General features: G+C 41.9%; 1 long non-coding RNA gene across 2 annotated transcripts in view; it reads right to left on the minus strand.

Annotated features, from left to right (window-relative positions):
* LOC139358097 (uncharacterized) overlaps positions 1 to 20468 on the minus strand; it is a 60297-nt gene extending 39829 nt beyond the window's left edge. For both annotated transcript variants that reach the window (XR_011612407.1, XR_011612408.1), the window contains exon 1: positions 20355 to 20468. This is a non-coding gene — a long non-coding RNA (uncharacterized lncRNA). The remainder of the gene's footprint in view (positions 1 to 20354) is intronic.
* Between the last annotated feature and the right edge of the window lie 927 nt (positions 20469 to 21395).

Genomic DNA, 21395 nt, shown 5'->3' on the forward strand with positions numbered 1-21395 from the left:
GTAGCTCCTCCACAGTCAAGAGCAGTAAATGGAATAAGTGTTAAAGGAGCAAAAGCTTTTTTTCTTAGCTGATGCTTTTTATAGCTCTTTTTTATATGCCTAATAGCTCTTGCAAAGCAGTCATTCAAACTCTGGCTCTTCTGTGGGGTTCACTGTAAATGTTTTCAGCTCCTCCTCAGAGATCTCCCCACCACCCCATTTCCCCAGGGCAAGGAATGCAATTTCAAGCTTGTCTCTTTTACTCCACCTTAATTCCTACCCTCTATTTGTACACCGTATACAATCTCTTTCTGTGGGGACCCCATCGTCCCAGAAAACGTTTCTCCTGGACAGCTTTTTCCAACAGAGTTCACTCTTGGCTGTCCTGCTCAGGGTCAATTAGCCTCCAGGAAACACTGCGAATCCTTGTCCCAACAAACAAACAATTCAAGTGCAGGCCTCTGCATGACTTTGTCTGAGTTCCCTAAAAGTAGGGCCTGAGACAGAGGCTTGCATGCAGGTAGTTCACCTGGGATTATGATTCTAGAAAGCAAGAGAGCAGGTGAGCTAGAAAGAGACAGAATGAGGCAGAGCCACAGCAGTTATGCTTTATGAAGTTGAGCCCAGTGAAGGACAGGGGTAGTCATCCTGTCATGGCTGACTATGGACCTTTATGAAATGCACCTTGGAGCTGAGCGGATGGTGGCCGGGGTTGGGGGGTGGCAGGTAAGCTGAGGAAAGCAGAAAACATGTATCTATCGTCTCTCATTCTTGGTTGACCACATGTGGCCCCACTGGTATTAACCCTCCACAATTCCAAGTTGCGTATAAATGAGTTGAGGGTCACTATATCAGAGAAACCAAAGGCCAGGAAGGGAAGGCTATGCAGTTTGGGCCTGAGGCCAGGACCTGTCTCACTGAACCTGTAGGAAACACAAGCAGTGACTGGAATGAGAGGTAGGTGGCCAAGAAACCTTTGAAGTGATGCACAAGAGATGCCCAACACATTTTCTCTAAGTCCTCTCTCCTTTCCTGGCTGTTAAAGAATAATTGCTTTCAAAAGGATAAAATTGTCAGGTACAGTGGTTTACACCTGAGATCCCAGCACTTTGAGAGGCCAAGGTGGGTGGATTGCTTGAGCCCAGGAGTTGAAGACCAGCCTAGGCAACATAGAGAGAACCCATCTCTACAAAAACTATTTAAAAAGTTAGCTGAGTGTGATAGTGTGCACCTGTAGTCCCAGCTACTTGGGAGGCTGAGGTGGGAGGATAGCTTGAGCCTGGGATGCAGAGGTTGCAGTGAGTCAAGATCACACTACTGCATTCCAGCCTGGATGAAATGTCTCAAAAAAAAAATTAAATAATAAATAAAAGGATGATATCATGACTCTCACATAAATATAAAATGAACATGCATAGGCCAGGCGCAGTGACTCTTGCCTGTAATCCCAGCAATTTGGGAAGCTGAGGTAGGCAGATCACCTGAGGTCAGGAGTTTGATACCAACCTGGCCAACATGGTGAAACCTCATCTCTACAAAAATGCAAAAATTAGCTGGACATGATGGTGGGTGCCTGTATTCCCAGCTACTGAGGAGCCTGAGGAGGGAGAATCACCTGAACCCGGGAGGCAGAGGTTGCTGTGAACCAAGGTGGCATCATTGCACTCCAGCCTGGGCAAGAGGATGGACTCTATCTCAAAAAAAGAAAAAAAAAAGAACATGCATAAAGATTATCTGCAAGTCATTAATTAATGAGGGAACCAGTAAGATGTTAGAATCACTTCAAAAAAGAATCCAAAATGCAGATTTATACTTAGGCCCTTAATAATGCTGAAGTAAAAATAATTTCCTTAGATATAAAACTGGTTTCTTTGGAGAAGGGAGGGAAATCAAGCACCTCTCCATTAGACAAAGTTCACTTGCATGTCTATGGACAGGACCAATGTGCATGACTCAGTTTTCTATAAGTTACAGCATTGTAAAGTTACTCAAAGCAGATGGAAGAGACCCCATGAAATCACACAACTATGGAGAATGTTCTAGGAAATGCCTAGCTTTCTATTTAAAAAGACCCAGTTATCTTTTTTGCTCCTTTCAAAACCTTTTACAATTTTTCCCAACAAGGCCGTCATAAGATACTCTGGTCTTTATTTTCCCATATACCCATCAGACATTCTTCCAGGAGTTCATTTGTGATCCAACCAAAAGAACTAAAGGATAAATCTGTAAGTCAGGGGTCAGCAAACTATGACCCACAGGCCAAATCTGACCAGTCTATTTTTGAAGACAAAATTGTATTGGAATACAGCCATATTTATGTATTATCTATGATGCCTTTCACTCTACAACAGCAGAGATGAATAGTTGCAACGAGGACCTATGGCCCACAATACCTGAAATATTTACTATTTGGCTCTTTGCAAAAAAGTTTGCTGATATCTGCTCTAGTCCATAAAGCTAACAGGATTGTGAAATGTCCGTTGTTCTTTGTGTCAGATGGCCCTTGTCTCTAACAATGGTTTTTGAGAGATTGAGGCCAAGAAGGGAGTACAGGAGAAAAACGCTGGCATTTCCTAAGCCTGTTATGCCCTTCAATGAATCCTCCTCTTCTCTACCGTATCCGCTAACTTTTCCTTATCTAGAATGAAGCTGGGCAATGGGGACAAATTGTGAAACGATGAGTCTGGCCGCTTTCTAAGGAAGTCTACATAGAAATGTCAGCACTTCTTGCAAAGTATGGGCACTTACCACCCATTGTTACAGTTTATGAGACTTCACTGAAATTCCTAGATCTCGGGAAAGGTCTTATGCTACACTACGTTCCATAACTATGCAAAGGTAAAGCTGCTTAATTAAGGTATTAGGACTGAGATTCAAATCCAGGTCTGACCTAATTCAAAGCTTGTCCCGCTCTCAGTATAGGCACGATTCATAAATAGAGAGCTGAGCTCGTAGGAACCGACCTCGGGCTGACGTCATAGACTTTCAGAGCCATTTTGCTGCTATTTTAAAAGACATTGGATATGGCAAGAGCATTAGGGTGAGAAAAAATGTTTTGGGTGGAAAGCTTGATACCTCCTTTCTGCTTCCTCCGATATTCAGAAGAGGGAGGAGGCACGGGTCGGCTTCCACACCAGCCTGGCAGAGGAAACAGACATCTGTCTCAGGACGGTATTTCTTACTATCGATAGCAGCCAGGAGTGCTTTCTGATCCAAAAGAAAAAATGTGCCTCAGCTAAGAAATGTGAGATTAAAATTCAAGCATATTGAAACTAAACTTTGAATTAAGTTTCTTTCTTTCCTTTTTTTTTTTTTTTTTTTAAGAACTGCTTAACAACAACAAAAAGAATCTTCACATTTCTAAAGCACCAGGTAGCGTGTTTCTAATGAAGACTTAAGAGAAAAAGCATCCGGAAGCCAATTAGTGTAAGGCGAGGGGAGACCCACATCATCAAGGTGCAGCATTTTCACCTTTCTTTCAACACACAGAAAAACCAGCATAGTGATTCCCTTCTAAAATTACTATTATTGTTAATATTGTTATTATTTATTATTATGGTTATAACAGGAGAATGAAAGATACGGATTTTGAGGCAATTATTTTATAGTGCAAATAGGGACTCTCAATCTGAATGTCAAGACTGTATCTTGGGCTGACATTTGAAAACCTTAACTTGCTTTCCTGGTTTTCTGTGAGGGTGTTTCCTCTGGTTATTTTCACTTAGGGAGGTCAAATGTCACATTTAAAGTGCTTGTGGGAATGTCTTGCCCCACTCTTTCTTGAGTCATCATGAAATAATCAGGGGATACCATATAAAGTATGGTGTTTATAGTACAGTGGCAGAAAGGTATGGTGACTTTCTTTTCCCATCAAAAGGGTCACAGCTGACACTTCTATAAGAAAAAATAGATTAACACAAGAAAAGCATAACAAATATATTTAATCCAAATTTTACGTAGCATGGGAGCCTTTAGAAATGAAGACCCAGGCAGGGCATGGTGGCTCACACCTGTAATCCCAGCACTTTGGGAGGCTGAGGCGGGTAGATCACCTGAGGGCAGGAGTTTAAGATCAACCTGGCCAACATGGTGAAACCCTGTCTCTACTAAAAATTACAAAAATTAGCTGGGCGTGGTGGTGGGCGCCTGTAATCCCAGCTACTGGGGAGACTGAGGCAGGAGAATTGCTTGAACCTGGGAGGTGGAGGTTGCAGTGAGCCAAGATTGCTCCAGGGTAGGCGACAGAGTGAGACTTGGTCTCAAAAAAAAAAAAGAAAGTGAAGACCCAGAGATCAAAGGAGGTTGGGGGGCGGGGTGGGGACGGCGGCGGCGCAGAATCTATCTGTTTTTAAGCTTAGATTCGAAGAAGAATGAACAGCGTGTAGAAATGTGATTGGACAGAGGGTATAATCTAATGAAAATAGACTGAGGAAGGAAGTCTGGCCAGGCCTGTCTGTTCAGACTCTTCTTGGCCTCTCTGGTTAGCATTCCTTCCCCCAGGGTATGGGGCAGGTCCCCTCTGGAAAAAGAGTCTTCAAGGGAGAAGAGAGAGAGTGACCTTTCTAGGTTTTATGACTTGCTTTGTGAGAGAGAGGTTCTATCTTCTATGACCTCCTTGGGGAAGAGGAATTTTGGTTTCCATGTCTTGTTTTGGAGAAGAAACACAGTGGAAGATAGGAAAGCAAGAGAAGTTTCAAGAGAACTTTTCTTCTCAGGCTGCTTCTGAGGCCCTCCAATCTGCTTTCAATGTATTCAGGATGCCAAAGCACCATACTTTGGGGCATTTTTTTTCTGAGCCCTCACATTAGTAAACTGGAAACAAGTTAAGCTTTTAGATTTGAATTTGGGTTCAAATCCTGGCTCTGCCATTTCATATCTTTGAACTTTAGTTTTCTCATCTGTGAGTTAGGGACAATGATAACTTCTTAGTTTTATTGTGAGATATAAATGAGAAAAATTAGGAAAATCTTACCACAGAGACTGTTATATGGTAGATATTTCTTTGTTTGTTTGTTCATTTGTTTGTTGAGATAGGGTCTTACTTTGACACTCAGGCTAGAGTGCAGTGGTAGGATCACAGCTCACTGTAGCTTCAACCTCCCTGGGCTGAGGTGATCCTCCAACCTCAGCCTCCAAAGTAGCTGGGACTACAGGTGCACACCACCATGCCTGGTCAATTTTTGTTTTTCTTGTAGGGACAGGGTTTTACCATGTTGCCCAGGCTGGTCTCAAGCTCCCAAGCTCAAGCGATCTACCTGCCTCAGCCTCCCCAAGTACATGGTAGGTATTTCAATAAGAGTATGCTCCTTCTCTCTCTTGCTATTCTACTATACTCAGAAGTTATTATGCTTCAGAGAAATTTTATAAGTTTGCATATTGCCATTACCCAAAGATGCACTCCACTACATTATTAATTTCTCCTGTTTTCTATCCCATTCCTATCACAGATGCATCTGTATTTCTCCTCAGGTTAGCTGGCAACTTCTTGACCAAGGAAAACAAAAGAGAACTCAAACTAATTGCCCATAACAAAACCCATCACCAGGGTTGGGTCTGATTGAGAAATTTTTCTGTTGGTTTTAATACCAAAGGGCCCTCAAGAGACAGTGACACAGTTGAAGACAATTAGTAATGACTGGCATTTGAGAACAGTGGAGAACATGGATGTAAGAAGAGGAGGCTGAGCTTTGCAAAGTTAATGACGCTTTGTGTGTGCAACAGACCATCAGCTGCTTTCACTTTCATGGAGGGTAGTTTCAGAACCTACCCTTGGGTGTCTTGAATTCAAAAGGAAAAAGAGTCCTAAACAGCATGACAACAAAACATATCAAATATGCAGAAAGTCTAGAAGCAAACAGTCTATGAAAAGACGTTGGCTGTTTATTTTGGTTTAGATGGACTTTTCCAAAAGGAAAAGTCACATAGTCAAAATAATAAACACTGGTGGGGTGTGGCTTTATGTTGATTTTTAAGTTCTTCAATGGATTGGAAATAAAAGCTACATAACAATTTAAAATGTGACTTTCTGTATTTTTCCAAGCCAAATAATTTTACAAATTACACTAGGGTTAGAATTCGCTGGAGGCCAAAAATGTCCTCGTACATAACCCAAAATAAGGAATAGTATGTACTCAATATAAATAACACCAAAGGTGTCTGCTTTCAAGTGTATGAATGGCTTCATGGTATTTTTTCCAGTTATTCCTCTAGAAAGTCTCTATTAACATTACCAAACAACCCCAGACCAAGAAAAAAGTCTATCAAAATTAATCTAAAATCTAGGAACCTGGCTCACAGCGATCCAGTTTAATCAACAATGCATGTATGAGAGCCAAGGAGACCAAACAAAGTAATGTGATACTTCCTGGTTATTTTATCTTGGCATCTGCTTCAAGCAGATTTTCTGCCATTAATAGCTGTCATCATAGAGGACTTCCCAATTGCAACCTACTCAGTGCAATATGTATCAAAAGGGAAAATTATTTTCTCATCAATTGTGCTACCTTAATTCCAAGAACAAAGAGCTACTCTCGCCAAGTCAAGAGAGGTGGGGAATGTCTGTGGCTCCAGCTGCTAATAGTTACTCACTCTCTCCTAAACACTCATCTTCAGAACACATATTTTATGTTAATATAAATTTATACAATAATACTTGAATTTCTCTGGTGATGACTGCCAGTTGAAAATAAATTTCACAAGCATAAAACCACTAAATAATTTAAGCTATAACTGTATCCTTAGCTCTTAGAAGAATGCCTGGCACACAGAAGGCATTCAATAAATGTTTGCAGTGTTAATGGTTGCTGGCAATAAATAGTAATTAAGCCAAATGAGGGGATAAGCTCACCCTTGGAGAGTGTAGGGAAAGAGAAAGGAAGGGAAATATGGTAATAAAAAGGAAGACAAAGGAAGGAAAATAGGGCCTTCAAAGTAACCATGGAAACCACCAAAAAGTAAGTTAGAGCAAAAAGAGACTACCAAACAAACTGAGTAAGGGAAGCCCAACAGATGGAGAAAACCCCCAAAATACAAGACGTTGTGGAAGAGTAACATTAGACTCTTTTAGGGAAGTGTACAATATTTCCTCCCTTTTAACTAGCCTTTTCCTTTCTCTAGTGTCTTCTAAATAAGCAAATATACCCATTTTCAACTTCAAATTTATTTTGATCCTTTGTAATAAAAAATGTTACGTATCTATAATTCTACTGACAGAAAACAAAAAATAGTAAAATAGAATTAATTGTGACGGAAACACTTTTCTCTCACATTGAGAAAGAGAGAATAGATAGATGAATATGTAAACCAAATTAAAATTCCAAGACTGCCCCCAGCCAACTGAACAGACTTTCCTCTCAGCCAAAGAGATTTTAAAGAAACCCGAAAAACTAGCTCAGGAAGTGATAGGAAGGACGGGTCAGACATGCCTCATTATACCCTCTCCCTTTTGGATTTCAGACACAACTGGCCAACATTAACATTAAAATAGAGATTCTAAGACTAACAGAACAGACTCTTTGTAGCAATAAGACACCAACTTCAACCTGACCCTAGTATAACACCACATGACAGATAATAAGTCCTAAAGGAAATCAAAGTATTTTACCCCTAAGATCTACTTTTTGACATATTTTGAAATGGCCCTGCAAAGCTATCTCTTGTCAGAGAAATCTACATTCTGTAGAGAATTCCCTTCCCTTTCCTGGTCTTTTCCTGATCCAGGAGAGAATTAACTAAGAGTCTGAAACCTTGTGAAGTCCAATAAGAGATATTCACCATCTATCTATTCTCTCTGAAGCCTGCTACCCAGAGGCTTTATCTACATGACAAGAACCTTGGTTTCCACAACCAATCCCACCCCTTACCTTAACTCAAGCTGACTTCAACTCTTCAGGCCGAGCTTAACTCTTTCAACCAATTGCCAATTAGGAAATCTTTGAATCTACTTATGACCTGAAAGTCCCCATTTCGAGATGTCCCACCTTTCTAGGCTTAACTAATGTATACCTAACATGTATTGATTTATGTCTTTGCCTGTATCTTCTGTCTCCCTAAAATGTATAAAATCAAGCTGTAACCCAGCCACCTTGGGCACATGTTCTCAGGATCTCCTGAGGCTGTCTCACGGGCCATTGTCCTTAACCTTGGCAAAATAAATCTCTAAATTGAGACTTGTCTTGGGTACTTTTTGGTAAATAGATAGATAGGCACATAGACACTAGATGGATTATACAGATAGATGTGATATATAAATGGTTTAGCTCATCCTTGATGATACCAATTTAATTTTCATAGAAAGTACCCTGAATAAAACAAGAGTTTTCTAGCAACAATGCAGAAGCTGCCTCACCTTTTATCACCAGCCTTGGAAACCACACAGCATCCCTTCTGCATACTCCATTGGTTGAAGCTATTACAAGTCCACCCAGATTCAAGAGGAGGAGAATCAGACTCAACCTCTTAATAGGAGAGGAGAAGGTCACATTGCAGAAAAGCATGAGAGACAAGAGATTGTAGTAGCTGTCTTTGGAAAATGCCATCTGCCACAATGGCATTCTGAAATTCCAGGTAGGGTCAAAGTTCGGGGTCCATCTTTTACTGCAGGACTTAACCCTGCTGCCTTCTCTGGGAATGTCTATTACTTTCAGAGTAAGAATTCTTTAATCGCCACAGACTTTCTTGCTCAGCTGGAATTGTATTCAAAACCATCAACTTAATTCCTCAATCACTCAGTCTCCAGACCACAGAAAGAAAAATTACTTTTTCATGTCCAGAGCTTGTGAAATATTGCCGTGGACCAAAACTCCTTCTCCTAAACACAGGAGCCTGAACTCCCTTCACTCCCATCCTAATAGAAATAGGCCCTCCTTCCCTTATGCCTCATTCTGTAGCTCTTATGATTGATTGTTCTTATCAAATTGTATTGCAAAGGTCCTGGTTTTCCTGTCTCCCAGATGAACTTCCAAACAGCCCTTGAAAACAGGGAAGATGTCTCATTTATATTTTATATTGGTATATAATAATTACACATAATTATGGGGTACATTTGATAAATCTGATACATGCATACAATGTGTAGCGATCAAATAAGGATATTTATTAATAGAATACCTATCATCATAACTATTTAGCATTTCTTTGTGTTGGGAACATTTCAAATCTTCTCTTCTGGCTATTTTGAAATATACAACAAATTACTATTAACTGTAGCCATTCTACATAGCTATTGGACACTAGAATTTATTCCTTCTAACTCTATGTTTTTGCCCATTAACCAACCTTGATTTCAAGGAGGTAGAGAGTAGAATAATATCTCATTTTTCTTTGTATCTCCAGGGCTAGGCCTAGCTAATCACTCCTATCTTGAAAATCATAATGCTGTAACACAGAAGTCAGGACTCAGGTAGAGAATACCTGGGTTCCTAAACTAGTTCTTCAGTATACCAGCAGGATGATGCTGGAAAATTCACTGAACCTCTCTGAGCCTCAATTTTCTCATTATTAACATGGGGATGTAAAAACTTGACCGGCCTGTATCACACAAGGTTATTCTGAGAATCAACTGAGATGATAAACTATGAAACTACAAAGCATTGTTTTCTAACATTAGTTTCTAAATGAATATAGGTCTTTACCCTTTATTGCCAAAGCTTGTGAAATTTCAGTACTTTGCACTACATATTTTCTCTGCCACATCAACCATACCAGACTTCATACACTGTTGACTTTAAGTGTTTAGGGTCATAAATCTAAGCTGCACAGACTATAACTCTTAAATATGCATTTTAATTAACTAAATAAAGGTTTAAAACAGATATAGAAAGTAATTTCTCCATGGAGTATTTCATTTCAAAGCAGAAAAAAATTCTAGTATATAAAGAAAAGACTACTAAGAAGCACAGAGGAAATGGAAGGGGTATAGTACATGACTATGATTGTACTAAAGCAATATGCATATTGCTTTTCTAGGGATTTTGCCTGGCATTTTGCACTTAGAAATAGTCTTCTTGAAAATACTTGTCCCAAAAAATACATCATCATCCCTCACTCGTTGTAAACTATACTTTTTAGAGAAATAAAACAATTCACCTTCAAGTCAATGAACATTTCTTACTTCAAAAGCAATAACATTTAAGTCATGCTAATAGCTGCCCTCTCTTCTTCCAACTCTCAAATCTTATTTTCATAAAACAAATACTTACAGATCATAAAACTTTTAAGGTTACTGCATTTAACAAAAGCAAGAACCAAATTCTGAATATTCACAGCAATAAAGAATTGGCTTGATTTCTCTCTGGGGGATTTGCAACTCAAAAATATAAGAGAATATATGATGAATCAAATGCAATGTTTTTACTCATTTTCTCTAATGTCAAGAAATGTTGGTTGTAAAATTAAAATGCAATTGAGAAAAACAGAGATTAAATAATATTTATGTGCAATTAGTTCTCACACAGGAAAGTTTTCCAACCAATTTTCAATCTATCAAGGGGAGCTATCCCACTCATACTAACATATATCTAAACCTGTAACTAACCCAGCTGAGGAACTGGATTGCTGTCTCTAAAGTTGATATGAACCAGAAGTTTCACAATCCTCACCAGGAACTAAGAAACTTACAATGTCACCACATGACAATCAAACAGCCTTGGAAACCATGGCCTGAGCTACATTCCATTTCCAACCTCCTTCCTGCCATTTCTTCTGTCTGTCTTCCCAAAACTCTAACACCCATTTAGCAACCTGCCTTGTTCTTCCAGCTCACCTTGTCGCTCTGTCTTTCTCCCAAGTGTGATTTAGGTACCATAACATGCTGATATTCTCAGAGTTAACACTGACAGTTTTGATTCTTCGGAACCGTGGAGGGCTGGCCAAAAGGCAAAGAAATTTGTCATGTTGCCAAAGCAGGAATTTGAATCCTATGTATTGCAAAGCCACTGTGAGGGCAGAACTCAGTTTAACAGGGGATTGTGTTCACTTAGCTTCTCTGCATGGCCCTCAACACATCCCGTAGGCAATAACTCTGGTCCTCAAAAAAATTCCAATGATTACTGCCAGTAACACAGCGAAAAGAACGTGAAGAAGATTCTTATGTATTATGTGGGTTCTTAACCAGAAAACAGAAGCTCACCAAACAGTCCATGTAGTAGATTGGTCACATTTCTATGTCTCTAGAACTTTGCCCTTTGCCATGTAGCTGTGCACGACCTCTGATGGTGAACAAGGTGATCTCCCTCACCCCTTCACTCTGAGCTCAGCCATGTGACTTGTTTCAACCAGTAAAATGAAGTGTAGAGTTGCCAGATCTCACAAATAAAAAATACAGGACATCCAGGTAGAAATGAGGTGTGTGTGTTCCAAGCCTAAACCTCAAGAGTCCTTGCATATTTTCATTCACTTTTATGTCTCTATCTGCCTGAGCTACACTGTTATAAAAGATATATATGAGGTTGGGCACTGTGGCTCAAGTTTGTCATCCCAGCACTTTGGGAGGCTGAAGTGGGTGAATCAATTGAGACCAGGAGTTCGAAACTAGACTGGCCAACACAGTGAAACCCCGTCTCTACTAAAAACACAAAAATTAACCAGGCATGATGGTGCATGCCCATAATCCCAGCTACTTGGGAGGCTGAGGCAGGAGAATCACTTGAAGCCAGACAGCAGAGGTTGCAGCAAGCCAAGATGGCACCACTGCACTCCAGCCTGGGCAACACAGTGAGACTCTGTCTCAAATAATACTAATAATAAATAAACAAATAAAATATATCTATGGACCAGAGTAAAATCTCCACTGTTGCTACAACTAAGGTAAGCCTCAATCACCCATCAAATGTTTATTCAAGTGAGTGAGCCCAGCCAGATCAGCAGAACCATCTGCCTGACCCCCAGTCGACCCCCTGAATCATGAGCAACACATATTGCCTGTTATGTGCCACCAAGCCTGCGGTTATTTGTATTGTAGCATTATTATATTAAAAGATAGCCAAATAGCCCATAAGGGAAATATGTGATAGTGAAACTTATGAACTTATTGATTAGAGAAGGAATCTAGTGATTTCCCCCTAAATGCAATGAATATGCTCCTCTCCCTTCCTACCACATTCCATACATTGAAACACTAGGGAGAAAACATCCTCACGTTTTCTATCTCTCCTCTCACAACAATGAGCTAAAACCCTTCCTACATGCTCATTACCCTCCCCTCCTCTACATCCAAGAATTGGGTAGAAATACTGGCATTGCCTTGTGCTTCTTTGTTGTTGTTGAGACGGAGTCTCATTCTGTCACGAGACTGGAGTGCAATGGGACTATCTCAGCTCACTGCAACCTCTGCCTCCTGGGTTCAAGCGATTCTCCTGTCTCAGCCTCCTGAGTAGCTGGGATTACAGGCGCTGTCACTATAACCGGCTAATTTTTTTTTTTAGTATTTTTAGTAGAGATGGGGTTTTACCATGTTGGCCAGGCTGGTCTCAAACTCTTGACCTCAGGTGATTCGCCTGCCTCTGCCTTCCAGAGTGCTGGGATTACAGGTGTGAGCCACCTCGCCCAGCTGCCTTTTGCTCTTAATAAAAAGGACTGGTCACCATAGGTGTATTCTTCTGTGGCTTCTGAAGTTGGCAGTCCCAAATGGCTTGCCCAATATTGCTGGGCAAGGACAGACTTAAAGGCCCATCACTTTCTAGTCAGAGCTACTTTGGGTAACATGTGCAGCCATATGTGAGAACTGAATTCTTCCAGCCTCAGCTTTGACTTGGATAAAACAACAGATACAGAATATCAAAGTGAATAAAACAAGACCTTCACCTCCTTATACAAGTGGAAAAAGAACATAGCCTCAAAACCTTGTCCCATGAATCTTCAACCTTCTAGCCAGATCAAAATGATAAAAGGACATCAGAGAAGGTAGACGAAGAAAACTGGCAAGGGCTTTTTTGTTTGTTTGAGAGAGGTGTTGCTATACTGTGAACCTCCATTCTCCTTTTTTTGGGAAATGATGAGGGGACAAAGGTATAGGATGACAGGCTGGTGAAGGAGATGTCTAAAACCCCACAGTACCTTTTGCAATATGTTCCCTGCAGTTGGTAGAGGACCGGTTCCTGACTCATGACTGAGAAAGCCAAAGTGAAGCATTGTCTAAGGCCTGCCCTCCAGTGGGGAACAAGGAACTGTCTCACTCTTTCATGACAAAGCCAAGAGAGTGCTCCGCGTGGGGTCGGCCTGCACGCCCAGGACTTGTTGGGCAAAAGATCCTGGGGACTGGGGTGAGCCATGCCCCTGGACAGAGACCCAGCTCATCTTGTCTTGGGTCCTGCCCAAGAGGGTAACAGAAGGGTGGGAAGACCTCAGCAGGAGTTGAAAGGGTACAGCTGGATCCTACAGGCTGATTGAGAAGTTAGAAGTGGCCACCTAAAAGAGAGAAATCCATACAGGCAAAGGAAGCCACAGGAGAAGGAGCTCAGCAGGGTACCTCAAAGACCCCAAAAAAGCACCCGTGGAGAAAGGGTCTGTTTTAATCATCTTGTTTTCCACAACCTACCTAGAGACAGCAGCCTCAGGCCCAAAGATAACCCACAACCTACCTAGAGACAGCAGCCTCAGGCCCAAAGATAACAGAGCTATCCAGCCTTGTAAAAACCACAATGAGCCCTTATCTCTCCTTCTCCCACCTTTGACCCTGGCAAGGAACCAGAAGAAAGAAAAAATGTACAGGAAGAAGAGGTGAGCAGGGAGAGGCAGTTGAGAAAGAATCAACCAGAGGATGGAGCCCGATGCAGGTCAGCACTGAAGAGATGGAAATGATTCAGTGCTATCACGTTCAAAGTTTTGATGAGCATCTTTACCATGACATTCTAATTACTGAATTGAGATTGTGTTTGCAAACTGCAGTGACCTTGGAGTACCTTTTGTATAAGAATGGAGGCAAAAGCAGTAAGATCCACAGAGCTGACATCCCAAGCCAGGGGAAAATTAATCACACTTAATTGAGCTTCAAGATATGCTGGGTGAAATACTATAATGCTGTGTTTTGCTTATGACCCAACTGATTCTTGTAAAACCCACTGGTTACATATGCAAGAAGCTGTATTTTCTACTCCTGATTTATACTTATTGTTTTCCGGTGTCTTGCCAGCACTTAGGGACAGGTGAAATTCTTGTGCTTTCAGTTACTGAATCCTGGTTGTGATCAGAAAGAGACTAAAGAGGATGAAAATTCTTAAAGATCAAAGACCACTGGGGCCTGAAATATCCAAGATGGATTGGAAGGACTAGGGGACATTTCATGTCTCCTTTATTGCCCCTGTGGCCTGATTGAGATATGTTGGATCATTCCAGTCATCTGCTTCCAAATGCCTCTTTTCTCCTGCATCTTCCACAGCCCAGACGGCCCAGCTGAGTCACCAGGAGCTGAGGAGAAACTCCTTCCCCAAGCCCTCAGACTTCTATCTCTCCAAGCCCTCAGACTTCCCTCTCTCTCTCCCTCCCTCTCTCTCTCTCTCTCTCCCTCTCTTCCTGTCTCCCCCTTCCCCAAATCCAGGTGCCACTTAAGAAAGTAGAGATGGGAATCAGTGTCAAGAAAGAAATTGTCTAATATTTCAGTTAGGGGGCCACTGCTGATATAGAACACCCCCTGTTTTAAAACAAATGGTCTAAAACAAGATGAAAACATTAACGTAGGAAGAGAAGAATTTCTGTATTAGCTTTTCATTTGTGAACTATTGCGCCCAGTCCTTAAGATATACAAAAGCAAGCACAGATTATTATTTTAAACAGCAAAGGCAAGCTTTGCCTTGGGGTTGGTAAGGCTAATCCCCAACCAGCTGGTATGAAAGGAAACTTGTTGCTTACGTTGTCTTATCTTCTCCTGGCGCCAAACAAGTCCAAGCCTGGTGGCCAGATGAGATTCTCCCTCACAGGGAAAGGAGGTCAGCACTGCACTCCAGACTAAGAGAGAGGAGACAGAGGAGAGCAGCCCTGCAGGAGCCCAGAGAGCCCCTCCCCTCCACTGACAAAAGAAGCTCTGCTATAACCCAAAGATAATGCCAGAAAAAGGAATGCTCTTCAGTTAATCTGAAAAAGCAAGAAGGACAAACAGACCATATAGGAGAAAACAATGAAAATGATAGATTGCTCAGGAAGGAAACAGATCTACACTGGCTTGATGTAGAAATCAAACTTGCAAATGTGTCTACTCCCTGGGGGCCTCGTCTATTTCTGCCTCAATCCACCACCCAAATCTACACATTTTCAAAAATATTTGATGTTCTCACTTCAACCTGGACTATGGCAGATTTTTAATCTGCTTCAATTCAACAAGAGGTCATTGGGCATTCACTTTGTACAAGGCACTGTGAAGGGTGATATGGAGGCAGCAATGATGAGGAAAATATGAATCCTACCCTCAGGGATATTTTAGTCCAGGTAAGATGTGAACACAAATAACAAAGATAAATACAATATAGTCTTTGGTGTGTGCCATAATACAGGAAGCACAAAGGAAAGATTAAATCCAGCTCCAGAGAGGAGGAAACGATATTGGAGAAGCCTTGCAGACTAGTAGCCTCTGACACGCACCTTGAAGTGTGTAAAGTATTTCAAGAGGTGGGAGAGGAAAAAGGAGGATGGAAGAGCCTGTTTGACTGCCTGACAATAGGTGAATTCCCAATGTTGCCAACCTGCATTGGACTAACCCATGCTAAGGGGCTAAATGGATGGAATTCCTAAAGGTCATGGCATTGGGGGAAAATTGGAAACACACAATGTGTTGTTACTAGAGTCATGGGGTAAGACCAGAGCAGAGAATCAGACCCTGCTCCTTTTCCATCCTTAAAAACGCCAGTTGTCACAGATAACTCAGCATTCTTTGGCTCATACGTGAGCAAATCCAGTGCTGTCTAGCCTGGCCCCCGGGTGGCACTTCACCTATGCCAGCTACTATAAAAAACAGCATGGTGACAACACTTGGGATTAACAGCCTAGGGTTTGAACCACTTGCCTTCATCAATTTTACCTGCCTTCCACATTCTCTCTTACTCACTTTACTCCAATTTTTCAATATTGTCTGCCAGCATCCCAACAAGAATCTCGGTTTACCATGCTACTACAGCAGATCACCTGCTTTGATCATCCTATCTCAGTTCAACCAGACCTCAGCTCTAGGCATCCTACCCTGGTCATGTTGTCAATCAAATTTGAATCAGGTTCTTCTGGGTTCAAAGAGCAGGAGCAGATCCCAAATGCAGTTCAGGGGCTGTTACCATGCTGCCCAAATTATTCCTGATTGCCTATGGAGTAACTTGATGTTTAATTTTAAAATCTTCCTTTATTTTACAGTAATACATGTCTTCGTCCGTTTTGTGTTGCTATAAAATAATACCTGAGACTGAGTAATTTATAAAGAAAAGAGGTTTATTCAGCTCACAGTTCTGTAAGCTGTACAAGAAGCATGGCTCCTACATCCGCTTGGCTTCTGGTAAGGTCTTCTGTGATGAGTCAAAACACATCAGAGAAAGTCAAAGGAGAAGCAGGTATGTGCAAAGAAGGGACAAACCTGGGGACACCAAGCCATTCATGAGGGATCCATTCTCATGATCCAAATATGCCCCACCAGGCTACACCTGTAATATTGCCACTCCAGGGATCAAATTTCAGCATGAGATTTGGTGGGGACCAATAAACCATATCCAAACCATAGCAGCATTCCAGAAGATATAATACGCAATTTTGGAATTTGCTTCACAAATGTATTCAAACTGAACAGACTATCAAGAGTGCTTTAAAAAGTCATTTGAGAAGAGATGCATGTTGGTGCCCTTGCTTTGGAAGGAAATGTGAGATGTTTTACAGAACCACAGGCATGAGGTCAGAGACTGAGAAAAGCTCTTAAAATTACAGGTGTCCTCCATAAACACAACCGTCTAGGCCATCTGCTCTACGACTTACAGGATCTATTATCAGCGATGTCTCCTGGTGGTACTCTCCTCCACTGTTCAGACTGTCTGTCATTGTGTGAAACAAACATACTAATTGCTTAGTGAGCAAATGGTGCAGGCTAGATCATTTAGGAAAAATTCACTGGAAACTGAGGTCTTCAAGTCAATAGCTGTAAAACATAAAGGATCCCTAGCAATAGAAGAGCGCGAAGAAAGCTTTGCCTCTCTCTGTCTCAGTTTCTTCCTTTGTGCACTGGGGCTAAAAATGGTGCCCACTTCATGGAGATGCTGTGAGGAATAAATGAGCTAAGACCTGCAGAGCACTTGAAAAACAAAATGTGTCACATAATAAGTACTCAGTAAATGTGCACACAGGGCAAAGGAATAAAAGGTCGGCCATTAATCTTTCCAAGGCAGCTGTATTATTGGAATTAATACCAAAGGCATTCATTTCAGTGGTAAGATTGCCCCATCTGAGTGACGTGGGAGTGATGGAGGCTGAGCGGAATTTGATTCCCACCTCTCTTCTGCCCCAAAAACCACACACGAAGAGAGATGAGAAGCCTTTCTAAAGAAAGAATACTTCCTCTATGGTAATAGCCTCAGCTCTCCCCTTCACATCCAAACCGACCCCCTGCACTGTGACTGCCTCATCTACGAGTGTGTTTTTTTTAAAATGACCACACACCCCAGGAATCCCTTCCTTGGCTGGTCAGGTACCTCAGGCAAGCTCAGACTCTGCCACCTCAGATCATAAGCAATAAGGAGATTGGGAAGTTTACAGAAGCCTCACCTCGAGGCACTTACAAACCTTCAGTGATCACTCCTGAACAGAATCAGATAAGTGCTATTTAGCTTTATGTTTCTGCTTTAAGAGAACACACACCAATAAGCTCACTCCATAAGAGAAACCCTAACAATGCCGAATGTCTTGCAATGAGGATATAATACTTTTCACCTTCTCTTCCCTAATTTCCTAGGGATTTCTGCCTGGAATCTAGAGTGAAAGCATATCCATCAGGTGCTGCAGGGGACGGCTGTAAAGGCCAAGAGGGCTAATCCCACTGAATCTCCACTGTATATCAGACTCTGCTGAGCTTTTTTCTATCAATTAACAAAGTCTCTAGATGTTGATGTTGGCTTCCATTTGTACTTTCTCAAGTGAGTCTGGCTTTGGGCTATTAAACAGAACATGTGTAGTAAATCCTTAATCATATGGAGATTAAGTCTGAGGGACTGAGGAAGGGGTTTCTGTTAGCTCCTGCTGACTCAGCAGGGGCTTTCGTGTGTCCATTTTACTGGTGAAGAAACTGAGTCTCAATTAGGTTAAACAATATCTGAAGGTTACACCAATGCTAAGCTCACAAGTCAGGTGGATCAAAACTGCCATCTGCCAACTTCAAGTTCAGCACTGTCCTCCTTCCACTCCTCCCTCCTCCATTCGCCCGAGCAACTGTGGTTCACACAGGAACAAAACAAAAGGCAGAACAGAAAGTGGTCACCAGAGTTCGTCTGCAGGGGTCTGTCATGGAGACGAATTCAGGCTGGAAGCACCTGACCTATGGTTAGGTGGAGCTCTGCTGATCATTTTTGATGCAGAGAGACTTTTTTTTAATGTCTCTGGTGACTGCTTGGTCCGGCATAAAGACAGATGGAGGTACATGATAGGCCAGCAACAGTGGCAAGAAGACAAAGTGAGTCAGTGCTTTAGGAATGAACCCCAAAGGGTTCTCTCTGCTTTCTTTCTCCAAGTGGAGTGACCATAGATCAACAACCAACGTGGGGAACCTGGAAACAATAAAAGCAAAACTCCTAATGAGCACGCTGCATTGGAATCTTGGAGAAGTACCAGGGGACTCCAGCCAGGTCAGCGCTCACTGCCCTGGTCACAGGGGGGAACCCCTAGACAAGGCAGGCTTGGATGAGGAGTCCTGGAAAGGGAGCATCCTGCTTTCTGGGGGCAGACAATGAGGATGGACCGCAGAGCGGATATTCTGGGTGGAAGCCAGATGTTTGTACAATCATGACAATAATGCATGGTCTCTATCTGTGCATGCCTCTCCCTCTGCTAACTGAATTTTGTTCCATAAACTTGTACTTCAAATGCCAATAAAAGATTTGCCAATCCCTGCCTATCTGGAACAGGCATTCCCGGGGAACAGAAGAGGAGATAATAAACCTAACCCAGGGCTCTGACAGCGGTTCACAATGGCACACTTGTGGCAACGTAATCCTGTAGAGATGGTACTCAACACTTCCCAAACTTTGGTTTTGTAGCCCGGTGTGTGGACTTGGCTGCCTGCCAGCACCTCTCCTCCTCATGAAGTGGCAGTGTGAGCTGCAAATGGAACTGGGGCCGCAGAGCTGATGAGTGATTTAATTGACTGCTCATGAAAAGTGGACTTCTCCATAGATTCATGGGTAAAGAAAGATGTTACATTTAAACCCAGAAATTTTTCTGCCTGCTAAGAAAAGCAACAGAATAGATAATTAAAACAGTCCTTTTTAAGAACTCAGAAGGAAAAGACAGCCCAGATGAAAGGCTGGCTTCTCATCCTAGGCTCTTTTTCTATCCCTCTGTGTTATTAGAGGTTAAAGCTGTTAGGCATGAAGTCTGGCCCACTTCAAAAGCTGGAGGACTTGCCTTAAGGGGTCATGATTATTTTAGTTCCAACCTTCTGTAGTATCAGCCACGGCATAAGAAGCGAAAATGCCTAGAATTGAGGATTTTTTTAATGACATTAAAAATATACAAGGTATAAAACTGTAAAGTACACAAGGCATGAACTCTAAAATGTAAAAAAAAAAAAAAAGGTGTGTCAGTACTATGATAAAATGTAATGGAGAAGAAACGTAGAAAGCTTGATCTTGTGTGAACACCAGAACACCACTTTACTTTAATGCCTTTACTATTTCTTTAGAAAATATTTATTTACTATTCCTTCAGGTTATTCATCCTGCCTATTTAATGTCAAAGCAGCAACACTGAAAAAAAAAAAGTTACACTGATAAAATTCCATCTATTTCATCCAGACCCAGGATGGGTGTTTGAGCTGGTCTATCTTTGTGTAATGGATGGAGTAAGGGAACATTTTAAGTGAACAAAATTTGGACACAGTACCGCAAATTTGTAAGGAAATGCTCCTATTTATGTGTATTTAGGTATTCGGCAAATTATTAGGTTTTCAGTAATTATTTTGTAATGGGATCCGTCTTTTTGTAGAGGCATTATCATTCTACATATATAAATTTTCACATACTGAGATTTCCTACAGCGAGGTAGGCCTGAGTTTTATCATCTTATTACTTCTGATTGGCTTGATTTTTGTAAGAGTCTTGTACAATTTGTACTGCTAGTATAAAACATAACTACACGGGGCCTGACCCCATAAGCGAGCAGAGAATAAATTGGAGGCCACTGGGGTACAATTCGGTATATTAACTCACCCCTGATTTATATTCCAGCCTAATGGAATGAAATCACAGCTGGGTGGAGAGAAGACGGTTTCCTGCCAGTCCATGGGGCTGCCCAGGCAGGATGAAAACGGACCGGACCGGAGCATCCTGGGCAATGGCTAAGGCTGAGCATGCGCGAAAGGGTTAAAGGGCTCCGGGCTCACCTAGAGTCGCATAGGCGCACATGCGCACCAGCCGGATTGTAGTGCTCAGTAGAAATTTAGCTGCGGGCAACACAGATCCAAAAAGAAGCTTTCAGAAAGGAATTTATTTCTCACACATAAACGGGCAATTCAAGACTGTTGGGTGGCTCCTCCTTTATCTGGGACTCAGGGTGCCTCTGTCCTTTCTCTCCTCTGTTGCTGGGACATGATTGCCACCCTCATGGCCCAGGATGTGATACCAGCAATCATTCCACTTTCGAAGCAATGTTGCATAAGACAGTCTATGGGAGGAACTTCATACCGTTATATCTGTTCTCCTTTCCCAAGCTAGTGGAAGCTACGTGGCCATCTGAACTAAAAATCACATTCCCGGTGCTGCAACTAGAACTTCTGGCTAAGGGGACATGAGGGAGTTTCCTGGCTGTTTCATTAAAGGCAGTGTCTGCAGGGGGCTTCTCCCTCCCTTTCCTCCATCTTGGACAATGAGGTCAAAGTCCCCTGGGACCTTCACTGGAGCCAGGACACCAGCCCCACTCTGCCTATAGTAAGGCTTTTGCTTACGCATGAAATGAACTTCTATCTTTTTAGCCACTGTCCTTTGAGTCTCTGTTGAATGCTGTGGAACTAAATCTTATCTAATACACCCATCTTAAGGGAAATTTCATGAGAGGAGAAAAATCGGCATTTTAATTTACTTGAGTCCAGTGGTTAGCCCAATAATCTGACCACTGGCCCTTTTCATTTGTGCATTTAATACACATTTATCTAGTATCTGCAATGTGCCAGGCCCTTAAGGTGATGCAAAATGAGAGTGCCCTCATCCCATCCCTCAAGGAACTTCATAGCAAATGGAAGACAGAAAGAAGGG

The sequence above is a fragment of the Macaca nemestrina genome, chromosome 14 (genome assembly GCF_043159975.1).
Source record: "Macaca nemestrina isolate mMacNem1 chromosome 14, mMacNem.hap1, whole genome shotgun sequence".
Classification (NCBI taxonomy): Eukaryota; Metazoa; Chordata; class Mammalia; order Primates; family Cercopithecidae; genus Macaca; species Macaca nemestrina.